We start from the raw sequence: 10,824 nt of genomic DNA on the forward strand, positions 1-10,824 counted from the left end.
CCTAAACCTTGGATAAGAGGTTTGTTCACTTACCTTTTCACTTGTCCAAAATTCTCTGCAATGATCATCGTTACCTCAACATGGTAGTGCATCTTGAAATCCAATGGTGTATGGCTTTCGACGGACGTAAGTCTGTTGTATGTTGTTTTTATCATGTGTTATTGAGGACTCAATTTATATATTGGTTTCACATTACATTTTTGTTGCAGAATAATATACCAGGATTCTGCACCAAACTATGCCAAAAATTGATTGAGTTTCTAAATGTAGAAGAGAAAAATAATAAGCCAGCAAGAGTACTTACAAGTAAACGAACAACGTGATCCCCTCAGGATTAATATGATATACATAGATTTCTAACATGTGTTGCAGACTGTGTATACCAAATTTTGTAAGACTGTATACAAACTATGTAAATCTCTTTGGGTTGAAATAAAATTTCAATTTTACTAAACACGCTTATAAATTATTGTAATGCTTACCCTACGTAAATTAAAATCGCAAAATGGATTAGCGATGTGTGCACTGAATAAATGCTTGTAATGTTTGCCCGTCGTAAATGAAAATCCTTTAAGCGATAAGAGATGTGCGTTGTTCATAAATCGTTGTAATGCTCACCCTCCGTGAATGAAAATTGCAAAATGGATTAGCAATTTGTGCGGTGAACAAATGCTTGTAATGTTTGCCCTTCGTAAATGAAAATAGTTATAAGTGATAAGAGATGTGTGCTGTCTAGAAATCGTTGTAATGCTCACCCTTCGTGAATGAAAATTACAAAATAGATTTGCGATGTATGTGGTCAACAATGACATGTAATGTTCGCCCTTTGTAAATGAAAATGCTATAAGAGATAAGAGTTGTTTGATGTTCAGAATACGTTGTAATGCTCACCCTCTGTGAATGAAAATCGCAAAATAGATTTGCGATGTATGCGGTCAACAAAGGCTTGTAATGTTCACCTGACGTAAATAAAAATAGTCCACAGCGATAAGAGATATTTGTTGTTCAGATTTAGGGTAATTCTCACCCTCCGTGAATGAAAATCGTAAAATAGATTTGTGATGTATGCGGTCAACAAAGGCTTGTAATGTTTGCCCTTCGTAAAATAAAATCCTATAAGCGATAAGTGATGTGTGTTGTTCATAATACGTTGTAATGCTCACCCTCCGTGAATGAAAATCATAAAATATATTTGCGATGTATGCGGTCAACAAATGCGTGTAATGTTCGCCCTTCATAAATGAAAATAGCTCGCAACGATAAGAGATGTTTGCTATTCAGAAATTGTTGTATTGCTCACACTCAGTGAATGAAAATCGCAAAATTGATTTGCGATGTATGCAGTCAACAAAGGCTTGTAATGTTCGCTCTTCGTAAATGAAAATCCTATAAGCGATAAGAGATGTGTACTCATGTAAAAACTTTCATAAGCGGTTTAAGGTTTAGTGTTTAGGTTTTAGGAATTAGGGTTTATGTTTTGGGTCCAGGGTTTAGGGTTTAGTGTTTAGGGTTTAGGTAGCAGGGTTTAGTGTTTAGGTAATAGGGTTTATGGTTTATGGTTTTGGGTTTAGGTAGTAGGGTTAAGGTTTATGGTTTAGGATTTAGGGTTTTGGGTTTAGGGTTTAGTGTTTAGGTTTTAGGTTTTAGGAATTAGAGTTTGGATAGTAGGGTTTAGATTTTGGGTCGAGGGTTTAGGTAGCAGGGTTTAGGGTTTATGGTTTATGGTTTTGGGTTTAGGTAGTAGGGTTAAGGTTTATGGTTTACGGTTTACGATTTAGGGTTTTGGGTTTAGTGTTTAGGTTTTAGGTTTTAGGAATTAGGGTTTGGATAGTAGGGTTTAGGTTTTGGCTCTAGGGTTTAGGTAACAGGGTTTAGGGTTTAGGTAATATGGTTTATGGTTTTGGGTTTAGGTAGTAGGGTTTATGGTTTAGGGTATAGGTAGTATGGTTTAGGTTTATGGTTTAGGATTTAGGGTTTAGGGTTTAGGGTTTAGATAGTATGCATTTATGGTTTTGGTAGTAGGGTTCAGTGTTTAGGGTTTAGATAGTAGGGTTTAGGGTTTAGGGTTTCGGGTGTAGGGTTTAGGGTATAGGGTTTAGTGTCTAGGCTTTTGGGATTAGAGTTCAACGTTTAGTGTTTAGGGTATAGGGTTTTAGGTTTTAAGAAGCGATCACGACAATGATATATCAATCATTGTCTTTACGAACGATAGCGATACATAATATCGTGATTTGACGAGTTTTGTGTTTTAGGTTTTGTGTTTAGGTATTGAGGTTTAGTGTTTAGGGTGATGGGCTTTGTCTATGTGAACGATATATCCTGTCACAATTGCAAATCGATATCGTTGCAATAATTTGTCCTATCGCGATTTATTTTGACAAGCTTTGTCCAAGTTAAGGATTTTCCTATCACGATTTACACAATGACATATAAAAGACCAAAAAGAGTTTAAATGTCAAATCCAAATGAGATGTGCTATCGTGATTTGACTGCTACATCCTATCACGTTGATTAGTTTTGTAAAATGTAGATGAAGTAACATTTTTTAATTTAATTAATGCGGAATGCAATTTATTGGCTCATGCTTTTTGAAAACTAGTGTTATTTTTTGAAAACTGGCGGTCAGTGAAACAATGTTTCCTTTATATATGAATGACATGTCGCGCAAGTTCTAGATGGTGTGGGTTTGTTTTGCTTCATGAACAAGGAACTGACAAACCGACGATTCCTTCATAAACGACATGTTCGTGAATCGAACATATAACCTGCTTCATCACAATTGTGGTATCAATATCGACTTCTACCAGATTTTATGTACTCTACAACACAATTATGTATAAAAAAATTTGTAAGACTATGTATACAAATTATGTAAATATCTTTAGGTCAAGATTTTTGGTGGAGGAAATTTGATTTAGGGTCACGATCTTTGTCTATGTGAACGATATAGCCTATCACAAGTTACAATTTCATGCCGATTTAAATCATAGTTGCAAATCGATTTCACTGCTACGATTTGTCTGATCACGATTTATGTTGGCGAGCTTTGTCTACTTAACGATTTTTCTATCGCGATTTACACAATCACATATAAAAGACACAAAAGATGATGAAAAATAAATCCAAATGAGACTCGCTATCGTGATTTGACTAATTCGTCCTATCGCTTTGATTAGTTTTGTATAAGGAAGATGAAATGACATTTTTTAACTTCATTACTGCACAATGAAATTTATTGGTTCTCGTTTATGGTAACTGACGTTATTTGTTTGAATACTGGCGGTCTGTGAAACAGCGTTTTCTTCATATATGAATGACATATCGCACAAGTACTGGATGGTGTGATTATTCTCTGCTTCGTGAACAAGGAATAGACAAACTGACGGTTCCTTTATAAACCTCGGGTTCGTGAATCAAACATATAACCAGCTTTATCGTGAATGGGGTATCGATATCGATGAAGGAGACAAGGAAGGAGACAACGACAACTACACGACCAGCGATGGCGATTCAGACGTATATTGTCTAAACATCATGTCCATTTTCTTCACAATTCGTCTCTTTTATGCCATTTATAGGATTTATGTTGTGTACTGTATAATGGAATTTCATTATCATTTATTGAATATTCTCCTAATGTCAGTGGAACATCCACCAAAAAAGTTGGGCGAAAACTCAACAAATCACTCCAAGACAACATCAATCCGCTGCAAGATGAATTTGCAGAAGGGAACACTATCAGTAATTTTGTTTGCATGAAGCCACTATCAGTTATCTATTTACGTATTCCATGGGTATGTACCTTAACAAGTTCATATTTGTTGCAAATAGACTATATCCGATTTCGTCAAGTATATTAAAAACAATGCAACAAGCAAAACTAGAAGCATCATCAACCCTTATTTCATGGTATATCGGTTCTCTTTTATGTTTATTTTGGTTTTTGATTTACTCTTGTTGCTTCATGTTTTAACATTTCTATTATCACTGTTTCGGTCAACAAAGTATCGTATGTCGATTGCCATACTCCATTGGATTTCAAGATGGACTACCATATTGGGTTAACGATGATCATTGCAGAGACTTTTGGTCAAGTGAAAAAGTAAGTGAACAAACCTCTTGTGTAAGGTTATGGCATAACAGTGCTAACACCATTTGTATGATCGATTTGCGGATATATTTTCCTACACTTTGGCAATCTGAAAAATATTGGGTCTTATACGTGATGGATTTACATAAAAAACAACTATGGTGTTATAATTCGTTGGACTTACACAGTGGTTTACAACTTGACATTTCACATTTCGTAAGATTCTATCTATAAGGGTATCGTATCATGTACGGTGGTCAAGAATTTACTTTCTTCTGCATTAATCACAAGTCGGTTTCATCAAAGATATTTTGGGAGTCGACGTTAGCGAGTGGATCTTTTGCTTTGCACACCATGATCCTTTACAAAATAATGGCATCGATTATGGCGTATTTATAATGAAGTATATTGAAGCGATATACAATGGTCGAAAACCTTATTTCGACGTTGTATGCTCTTTATTACCCTCTGTTATTAGAGACTCAATGTATATATTGGTGCCACGTTACATTTTTGTTGCAGGTTGATATGTCTGGATTCCGCACAAAACTATGCAAAAAATTGACGACGTTTTTAATTGCGGAAAAGAAAATAACTCAGCCGACAAGAATACTTAAAAGGCAACGAACTACGGGACCCCCCACGCAGGAGTAATTTGATGTGCATCGACTTCCAGTAGATTTTATAGACTCTACAACCAACTTTTGTATAAACAATTTTTGTAGACTATGTATACAAATTATGTAAATATCACTAGGTTCAAATAAATAAAATTTCAATTTCACTAAATACGTCAATAAATTGGACTGTTATATAATAAAAGCAAATCATTGGTATGTTTGCTCTTCGTAATTGAAATTCATTCAAGCGTTTCGCGTTGTGTAAAATGGAAATGAGCTGTTTTCTTGAACGCGACTTTATATAAATGCACAAACATTATTTGCAAAAATATTAATAAACGATGAAATCAATTTGCACAAGCAATCACAGTGCACCTTTACCACGATTTGTGCTCATGAACAGAGTGATTGCCATCCAGTTGTGACCAACATAGACGTCAATCCGTAAATCATTATACCATCACGATTTACAAAATGACCTTTGTCTTTTAGACAACGAGCTTTGTCTAAGTGAATGATATGTACCATCATGATTTACACAATGACCTATGAAGGCTACATGGTGTAGCGATTTGCTATTACGAGCAATGTCTATGTCATCAATTTTTCCTAATCGCTTTTACGGGCGATTGAGAATGATGGTTTAATGATTTCGGGTTTTGCTTCAACGATAAAAAATGAGTTAGATTCTTGAATACAAACTATTTTGTTCAGAAATAAAAATAAAGATATATCGTTGTCGTCGTAACTTCGTAACTACAAATCCATATGATTTACATGAATTACATGATTTACAACCACATTCGTATATAAAAAATATTAGTAGTTGCTTACAATGTCTATGAGCAGTTGAGAATACATTCTCTCCAAGTAAAGGAGATCAGTAATAATGGCATCCCACTGTACATTATTTCTCAGTAAACGAGCTTGTTGTTTTGTTAAACTCTTAACAAATCCGACAATGTAGAAATTGGGTCATGCAAAGAGGTATGACAACTAACTTGATGGTAATACTTAAAAATAGTCCACACACGATTCTTGTGTTCCATAGTTCGCTTTTGAATTAATATGAGTCTGTCATGAAACAAAAAATATAAGACACTGCATTAAGTTTCACAAGAAATGCAAACATCCTCCCAACATTGATTACATACCAGAAGACTTGTAAAACTAAAGCTATCATTCCGAGAAATCTAGTCGGGAGGATCGAAGGTTACAACATTGGAAAGTATGTCTGTAGGGTATTACTGCATGTTGAAAATTATATAAGTTAGATATTGATAAGCTTCAAGTAATGCAATTTACATGGGAAGCAATATAATGTCTTACATACATGTTCATGCGAAGGGCTTTGTTGCTTTTGATTAGAGATTGATTATTTCTTAGACCTTTTCTTGTCAACCAATTCTAGTGCACCCTTTGCTCTCCGACGACTGCGATCAGAGGTATGTTTTCTTTTGATACCCTTCGCTTGGTGAATATTTCCATCATAATCAACAACATTCACTACTGACTTGTTGAAGATGATGTTTACGCTTAGGCACAACTTCTGAAGAGTGTCAAGGGAAGCATGATTTTCACCTACGCTGTTCGATCCCATTATCTTTGCCTGATATTCATGAGCTGCAATAGACTGATGGTGAATTAACTGCATGTTTTCAAGTAACTCCCTTGACGCTTTTCTTATGCATACATAGGCTTCTTCACTTTTCAATGCCAAATCTGCAACATGCATAAATGACCTACACAGTTGTTGGTAATGGGAGGCTATGTGGCACTTCTCATCAACACCAGATTGACTGACATCATCCATATCCAACAGTTCAATCTTTGCTTGTCTCTTCCATCTTCGCATTAAATATGACTCAGGTATTTCTTGTATCTTCTCTTGATTAAGTGCCTTTAATGCATGACGACATAAAATACCTTTGAATTCATATATTTTGCACATACATTCAACTTTTTCGTTGTCAACATTGTACGTGACATGTGCTTCTTGCCTTTTCTGATGCTCTTCGCCCTCCCATAAAATATGGTATTCGTGCATATTCTCGGTTTGCACGAGTCCTTCTATGTTATAATTCATGACATGTATAACTTCTTTCTTAATCCATTCAAATACAGTTAGTGTATACAGATCTGCAGGTCACATCAATATTTTCATGCCCAAAGTTACAAGGCGTGTATTGAAGCATTCCACATCTTGTTCAAGCTTATTTTGTCTTAGACCGTCTACAAATGATTCATATTGTTTTATGAAGCGAAACATTGTTAAACATGAATACAGGATTTTCTTTAGCATGGCATGCATAGATTCAGCTCTTTGTGTGCTTATCATACCTGCACAAAAGTATTGTCTTCCATATGACAATGCCCACTTCTTTTTTTCTGCATATGAATTTCGTAACCACAGGCAATCTTCAAGGTCATATATCTGAATCATTCCTTCCCAATCTGACATAAAGGTGACCTCGTCTACGCTCTCAAGTATACACCTTGTAGACTTTTTGTCAAACCCTGTCTTCTGATTAAATATGTGTCCTATGTTCTTTGCTGCATTTTGAAAGATATGCCACAAACATAGACGATAATGTGCATCTGGCCACACATGCAACATTGCAGTCTCAATTGCGTGATCACCATCTGTAAGTACAACTTCAGGTTGCTTCCCATTCATTGCCTGTATAAATACTCTGAACAACCACTCAAAGCTTTTCTTGGTCTGGTCATACAAAAAAGCGCCGTCTAATATACAACTCTGTGAATGATGGTTCACTCGGACAAACTGCGCAAACGACCACTGTTCAGTATTAATCTTTATTGTCGTATAAAAAATAAGCACATCATTGAAGCATTTATAATCTACATTTGACTTTGAATCTGCCTAAAACATATTCACAACATATCCATCTTTATCCAGTTGCATTGCACTAAAGAAACCAAAGTCAATGCTTGATTTCTTCTATAAGTAATCAACCAAAGAACATATTTTTTCATTCTTCATGTTATCTGTCCTCTTCCTTCTCAAGTGGTTTCTTAGATCTATAGGTGTGAATGACACATTCTCGTGACCACCATCTATGTGTGCAAACAAATTGTATGTCTTCCTTGGTGCAATGCCGGCGCTATCAGCTATTTCAGCTATTGCAGCATGCAGTACAATTACTTTACGATGTGACCTTAACATATGTGTCATAAATGAAGTAGATAAATCATGATTATAATCACTGATTAAAATATGAACTACACATTTCTCATTCAGAAGTCTTCTTAACACCATTTTCACTAGATATTCACATCTTGATTCTGGCATGCTCCTTATTGGATTTCCAATTGATTTCTTCCAACCTTCCTTAGAACAAACATATGTCTTCCTCATCACGACACCCTGTGCATTTTTTGACCAAAAAACCTTCTGTCACTGAAGCCAAATTTTAAGGCATAATCATTGTAACATTTATATGCAACATCCTTAGTATTAAACTGCATTTCTTCTACGGGAACAGAGTCAGGTGTACTATCATGTACATTCCCAGTGCCTGCACCTTTATCAAGTGTACTGTTAGGATCGTTTACCTCATTATCGAATTGCATTTCTTCTACTGGAACATTCAAGTCAAGAGTGAATCCAATGCCTGCACCCTTGTTATCATATGCATCATTAATGCACATGTTCACTTCTTCAAGTGCGTCATTAATACATTTGTTCACTTCTCTATATCTTTCAAATGATTGAGATATATCATCTCCATTACAACCAGATGATAAGCTCACCACTGTTATAAGCAAAATATCAATTTGCGTTAGCAAGAGCATACATCTACTACGATTTATTCAGGATGCATATAACAACGGATACCGATAAGGTTAAGCAAGTCAAAGAAACGATTTAATGAATCGCAGTATAAAAGCAACTGGGGTTTGTAAAGAAATGACATATTGTATATGTGTGTTGACGATAGCACTTTCATTATATCTACGATGCTGTGAAGTGAGTTCAATAGAAATCGCTAAATGAGCAGCGATTTGAATACGAAAATTACCACTGCAAGCATGTAAAAATGTATTTCTACATGCACACATTTTAAAAGTCTTTCTACAAATATCTTACAAATATATACTATAAAACACATAATATCTTACAAATCAATATAAATATCGCATAATATATTACAAATCGATACAATAATTCAGCATAATACCTTATAAATTGACACTACAAAACACATAATATCTTACAAATCGATAAATATATCACAAAATATATTACAAATCAATACAAAAATTTAGCATAATAGCAAACAAATCGATATTAAAAAACAAAACAATATCTCACAAATCGGTAGTATGTTACTAAAACCTCGATTTGAGATATAATGCATATACTGAGTGAATAGAGGATACCAGATGGGGTAGAGGCCCTTCCTCACATTTATAAACAAGCATTCTTGTCAATAGGTCCCAGCGTCTTACAAATATCGATAAATTTTCAACCATCGAAAGGACAAGATCCACCTGTAATAACAAAACAACGCTTTAATGACACTTAAGATGACATACGTTCTTCAACGATAGCATGATGACATGAAAATGTACTCATAACGCCTTAATGGCACTGGTTGGAATGTTTGTGCGCCATTGCTTTCTTTCATAATGCCTAACGACAAAGAAAAAGAAGAGAAGTCTGTAAAAAGAGATGGCTGACAAATTCGCCTATGACGCCCACCAATGATCGAACCAGTCGATCGCGAACACGGGAATGTTTTGTAACACAAGGCAGGGACGAGAAGGCGACAATGTGTTGTAAAACAGGCTAAAAAACAAAGCGAAAACCTCGACTCGAGACGACGACAAAGTTTGCGTTGTCAAAGAGAGCTCCTGTTACAGCAGTTGGCGCAAAAGTTTACTGCTTAGGGCGAAAACGGAACGTTTGGACTTTGAAGAGTTAACATCATACTTTCTAGATGGAGGACTTTTTTTGTCCTTTTCTCGAACCGTCGTTTCTCTTCTTTTGAATGGAGGATATTTTTATAATTTTCTCGAACCGTCGTTTCATGACGAGCATAGCAGGAAAGGGTACTTAAGTCTTTGCAACCGCACCATATTCCGATGCTAAGTGATGCCGACACACACGGAGATACAAGCTCCACAAGCTCTTATACGTGGCACTCATTGGGACCCCCGAACACGAGATGTAGCTAACGACCGGGGGAGAACACACACCACCCTCTCGTCAAAATGGCATCGAGGCTCAATAATTGATTGGTTTCAGTCCAGGCCAAGTTGTGTAGGGCCTAAGTTTTTTTTGGATCCCATATCCTTTTTTTACTGGGAACGAACATGAACATGACTTAATTGGGAGAAACTAACTAGGATCGTTAATGGGTCAGATCTGACCTAAAGCCGACTGTCTGGGTTTGGACATAAAATCAAAGAAAAGACGGCCGGACCTTGGACCTAATACTGCATTGAACTGGATCTGGTTTAGAAGCACCGGAACCATGTCCAAATCCATCAATCAATCTGCCATCCTGTAGGTCCCACACATTGTATCTAGGGGTATCAACAGGCGGGGCATGGTTTTGGACCCACCTGGGTCAGAACCTGCATCCGACTTTGAGGTGCTCATTCTGGGTCTGATCGAATCTACCACATGAAAAACCATACGTGGGTCCTATAAGGATTACATGAACCAGACCCAGTCCATATCCAATGAAATATATATTTTTTAATCTTTTCTACATTTAAAAATCACGGATTTTAATTGGAACTTGGGTCTGACCTGGGCTTGGTATAAAATTTCACAAACCATACCAGAGTCAATCTATTAATTGGATCTTTTGGGTCTGACCCAGATTTTAATCGGACCTCCTTCTTTATCACCAAACCCTGACCCTATAGGGTTTGGTATGGGTCCGGCTCAAACCTGATCCACTGATACCCTTAATCGAATCTATTTGAGCGTGCCCAAACCAGTTTCTACATGAGTACCGGGCCAAGTCCTGATTCATCAACACTGTAAAAGAGTGTTTGCTGCCACGACAATCAATTACGGATACAAGTGTGGATCAAGATCCCAATATGTTTTCAAACATATCCTCAATTGTAATATTA

The sequence above is a fragment of the Nuphar pumila genome, chromosome 2 (assembly GCF_984573655.1).
Source record: "Nuphar pumila chromosome 2, dmNupPumi1.hap1.1, whole genome shotgun sequence".
Taxonomy (NCBI): Eukaryota; Viridiplantae; Streptophyta; class Magnoliopsida; order Nymphaeales; family Nymphaeaceae; genus Nuphar; species Nuphar pumila.